This window comes from Lepisosteus oculatus, chromosome 14 (assembly GCF_040954835.1).
Source record: "Lepisosteus oculatus isolate fLepOcu1 chromosome 14, fLepOcu1.hap2, whole genome shotgun sequence".
NCBI classification, from domain to species: domain Eukaryota; kingdom Metazoa; phylum Chordata; class Actinopteri; order Semionotiformes; family Lepisosteidae; genus Lepisosteus; species Lepisosteus oculatus.
Window position 1 is genome coordinate 479,940 of NC_090709.1, and position 5,478 is coordinate 485,417.

The 5,478-nt window shown below is 35.1% G+C and overlaps 1 non-coding gene across 1 annotated transcript; it reads right to left on the bottom strand.

Annotated features, from left to right (window-relative positions):
- Positions 1 to 236: 236 nt before the first annotated feature.
- On the bottom strand, positions 237 to 309 carry trnaq-uug (transfer RNA glutamine (anticodon UUG)). The gene has a single exon. It is a non-coding gene; the product is annotated as a tRNA-Gln (tRNA).
- Positions 310 to 5,478: the final 5,169 nt, after the last annotated feature.

Here is a 5,478-nt window from a genome sequence, read left to right on the forward strand (position 1 = left end):
AGAGCTTTCGCTGTGTAAGCTCTTCACTGTGTGTCCTGTACCGTACTGTGATTTCCCTTAGATTATCCACGTGGAGTACAGCAGCAAAATCGCTTTGAACTCTATTTGGTTTGTGAAAGGAAATGCTAAAGAAAATAAAAGTGATAAACATTTAAAATAACCATTGTATAGCTAGAAAAGTGAAAGATAAAAGATTACATATTATGGACATTCACAATAGATTAAATAAACCCAATCACCCAAACAGGGACTTGAACCCTGGACCCTCAGGTTCAAAGTCTAATGCTCTACCAACTGAGCTATCCTGGCTCTGGAATATGAATGACACCGTTGAGATCCTTGCAAGTCATGTGTCTCTTCTTGTGTCAAAAAGCGCAGTCATACCTGACCTGTCGGGAACGACCACTGACAGACTTTATCCAGAAGTGACACCACCACTCCCAGTAGAATGAGAGAGAAATACAGCATGACATGGGGAACCATGGGGCTCCCACAATTAATCTTTCCTGTCATTACTGATTCTTTCAGCGACAACCCTTTCTTAGTTACCAACAATAAGCTCAGACAGTACTCCTCTGTAAATAATTGCTTATGTGTGGCAGCACACCAGTTCAATGATACTTTGCAGTGCACGCTTACAGATCCAGCCAATTAAAATGCACGGAGTATGCTGCATTAAAATGCAGTAGGCGTGGTGCATCACAATGTAGCATACCACAGTTATGATAATAGTATCCAGAATCACCTTGTTAAACCACCAGGTGCAGCTAATAAAGCTTAACGTCTCATGTACAGCATCTGAGCTGTTTTGAATCCCTGTCACTGCTGAGGGACAATCTTTTTCCAATTAAGAATTAAGGTTGTATACTCCTTAGACTTTTAATAATTTTAAACTGTATATTACAACAGGTTAATCATTAAACATTAAAAAGTCGATATATTTGATAAAAGCGAGATTGCTGAGCTGGACTAAAGTACACAACCTTCCACCTTCATCATAAATATTTAAATTATGCAGAAATATTTTAAGCATCAAAGTTTTTACGGAAGATATTACTAATAGTATTAATAATGAATTACCTTGGACAGGCTGTAAGCTCAAAGTATTACCGTGGTTCACATTCTTTGAAACCGTCTGCATCAATTTAACTGTTGCGACACGAAAATACGTTATTTTTTCATTGACAAAAAGTAACACCACAGCATTTAATTGATCCAAATAAATGTATTAGTTTCCAATCAAAGTAAGTAAAAAAGTAAGTTTTGAGAATCTCAGATTCACCATGCCTATAATGGTTTCCCGGAGATTAATTTAGGAACATAAACATATTATGTAAACTGTATATAACGATATAATTATATTTGTGAACTGTAGCTCAAATTATCACAGTAGTACACTTTCTTTGGAAATGCCTGCATCTTTTTAACACATTCCCAAGCGATTTTGTGTGGTGTAATAAGTTAGGTGTGTACCTTGCGTGCTGGAAGTCGGGGGTTTGAACCCAGCTGTTGTCATGAGTTTTCTTTTAAGAAATAAAAATGTATTTGAAAAACTATAATGGCAAATATTATGGACACTATATTGACATTTTTTATATTTCTAATATCATAACATGTTTGAAGCTAAGTGATTTATTAATAACAACAAATCATTTCAAACTGCCACTACAGTATAGCTTGTGGGAAATACATTTGTCCTGCATCAAAGCTTAACTCGTTCAGAGCACCCTACTGTACATTACAAACTCCAAGCATTTCATTTTGAGCTGAAGACCCATACACCTGAAGAAGGCTTCACAGACGAAGCGTTGTGTTTTCTCTCTTCTCTTCTCAGCACGGAATAAACCTATTACTTGTTCCTTAACAATGACAGCATTGCATGCTATTGAAAATTCCTTCCCATCCCCCTGAATTGTTGTGTTCTATTCTATTTTAAATAACAAGACAGGGGTGTTGACAGTCCTAACCTTTGTGAGAAGTATGGAGCTGCTTTACATAAGGTAGCTGCAATGGAATATACTATCTTAACCATTTTTTACACCTTTTAAAGTCATGTAATGTTTGAGTTAGGCAGGAACACGTCATTGTATCTTATTTTTTATTTCATTTTTTAAAATAAATGTAAGGTAACCAGCAATCAAATGTCCTGTTTTTTCTTCACATTCATTTTTCATACTGCAGTTTGAGTCTTTGTGTAAGCTGTAAGTTCTTTTTAATTCTTAATAAAACATTTGAAACACTTTAATTTTGTAAATGCAACATGCATTCTGTACAGAAATAAAATAATGTTTTCTACAGGTGTTAAGCAGATTAGCAGGTTGCTGACAAAATAGCTCACCGTCCACCACTTCCCATTGATATAACTTTAAACGAACAGGAAAAATAGCATTTTCAGAGAGCAATTATTTTGTGTTTATATAGATTAAGTGATTAGATTTATGAGCAATCTCATTTCTTATTCATTTAAACAGTGACATTTCAGCTGCAAAGCGCACCAGAGACAGCACCATCTCTGTTTCTCATAGACGTTCAGGAAAGGGTGAATGAAAGAAGTCATGTCAAGTGCAATAATTCGGTGATCAATAGTAACAGTTGTAGGGCAAGAAACAAAAGATAGAGAAAACAATCTTTTTAAGGCTAAAACTAAAAATCAGTCTACAAATTAAGGCGAATGAAAATTTAGGATGTTAAAGTGCTAGAGGTGTAAAAAATACAAAAATGCACATGATCAAAAAGGTTTAGAAATGGAGCAGGTGTGACTTTCAAAAAGCAAACAGAAAAAAGCCATGATTAGACATACTGCAGAACAGGGATGCAGGAACATTTGCAAAAGCTTAGAGGTACAAAAATAAAATCACAGAAAGGTGTGTGTTACAAAAAAACATGCAAACATGAAATAGATTTGGCAGAGAGTGAGGGGCTTGCATAATCAGGTGCATTTCTGGCAGGGAGAGTATGAAATAAAAAATTAGCACACGTAAAAAACAGCAATTCTGTCAGAGAGCCTTATATGACTACAATCATGGATTCATGAAGGGCTTCTCAGATAGCTGTGCATTTAGGTAGATTGCCAGGCGAAAAGATATGTAAATATATTTTGTTAAAGCAAGTCAGTTTTTTGCAACATTTTTCCAAGAAAGTTTACCTTTTGTCACTAATGAAATAACTAAATAAAGACATAAATATAGAAATCTAAAGTTTTTTATTCAATGTTGGTAGCAGGATGAACTGTCAGGTTAAGCTACAGTAAGTGTATATCTTGTTGCAATGTTGCTGCAAGATGTTAACAGTGAAAACAGGTATTTAGAAATGTCTCATTTCAAGAAGATAATTTTCAGAATAATTATAAATCTAGCAGGATACAAAAAAGACAGAAAATAAGTAGTTAGATTGATCAGATTAGTAAGCAAAGCCATTTAGCAAAGAGGGTGTTAGAAGAGAGACAAACTAGTATACTTTAGATCTTTTTTTCTGAACCAGGGAAAATCTGATCATGTTTCTCTATAACATTAATAATAATAAAATATATAAAGCACCTTTAAAAGTAGCCTCAAAGCAATACAGTAGGTGTAAAAACAGTTTTAAGGACCACAGATTACAAAGTTTAAACATATAAGAAAGAAAAGCAGTTAGATGTGCTACCGAAGTTAGAAAATGAAGCAGAGGCAGACACTAAATAAGTCAGGTGGGTAGCTGCGTCAGCATGTGTAGTCTGGAAAGGAATAAGTAATATGTTTATTCCATGCTGAAAAAAGAAGAGAGAAAACACATTTCGGATAAGCCTTCTGAAAAGAAAGGTTTTGAGGTTCGATTTAAGTGCACTCATGGTGGGTGACTCTGATATCACTGGGGATACAAATCCAGAGCTCTGGGGTGCAGCTAGGGAAGGTCCTGTCACCCACAGAATATAGATGTTCATGAGGACAGCTAGAATACCAGAGTCAGATGGACAAAGGATGCAAAGTGGGGAGTAGACACATAATAAGCCAGATAGGTAATGACTGGGGATGAGGATTTTGAAGTTGATTCGAAACCTGATATGAAGCCAGTGCATAATGCAACCCGATCAGGATTCTGGCTGTCAAATTCAGAACATATTGGAGATTGTTCAGTGTGGATTTAATTACCCCAGTGAACAGGATGTGTATTTATTAACTCTAGAAAAAAACCTTTCTTGATTTCTCTAGTTCCTAGTTTCTCTAGTTCCCTTTAAAATAAACTATTATTCCACAATACAAAGTACTACATGGCCAGTATTTACATATGATATTTTGTGATTTGAACAAATTAACACAAGCAGTTTTTGAGAATTGAAGTGTTGGCTGAGTTATTGCAAGATGTAAGACTAGAGATGTAGGTAGGATAAAGATAATTTGGGGTAAGTTGAGGAATACACCGATAACAAGAACACTTCCTAATGGGGTTAGGCATACTTTTGACAAAATGACAGGAGATGTTATAGACTGCAGAGGATGAAGTTAACAGACTGTGTTTACATAAATACTGAAATGAGGATTGTATTTTAGATTTTGTGTAGTTGCTAGCATTGAACTGTGTGTTGGATGCATATGAATTGAAGAAATGGGCAAACATAGCTGATGATGATCCACAGAGCCAGCATCTTAAGATGTTTATATTTAGAGGCAGGAGAGGTGGAAAGGCTGTTTTCTTAAGCCAGCACTATAAAATAATTTATCCTAAGTGAGATGTTGCCATCTCATAGTGGGTTTCTAACACTGTGTATAGTTCCATCCACACAGTGCCTTTACTTCCATCCATTTTCTAATCTCTTAATCCAGTACAGATTATTTGGATCCTATCCCAGTAAGCAATGTACAATCCCCAGTAGTGTAGGACGCATACCCACGTGATCCTGAAAGTGCTACATTATTAATATCTTCCGTGCCGCATTAACTGGAACGTAACTGTGAAACGAAAGTGTAAAAAGAGGCAATACACAATATGTCCCCTCTATAAATCTTCAGTTTATTTCACCAGAGCCTCACAACATTGTCCAATAATACTCTTCTAGTGTCTAATTTGTAGTTTAGCAGGAGTTGGGCTACAGTATATGAATATAATTATATCGTTATTAATTTCATTATATACGTGATTCCATATTATATTCCCTATTAATCACATTCTAATAATTATGTTTTTTTAATGATACAGGCGTAAGTTTTTGCAGAAAAGGTTAAAACGTTATAACTTTTTACAAAGTAATAAACTCAATATAGTCAGAGGGAGCACGTAAAAACATTTCCAAAATAACCACAGTATGTAACCGAATGAAAGACTTTGATGCTTAAAATGTTTAGGAAGAAAGTGGAATACTGGTGTGTATTTCTTTAAACTACCAATACCAGCCACATACAGTTTACATAATATGTTTATGTTCCTAAATTAATATAATTTATGACCTTCAGACACTATGCTCCTCTTCTTTTTATGCTCAGCTATTAAAATTTCCCTTTAGCT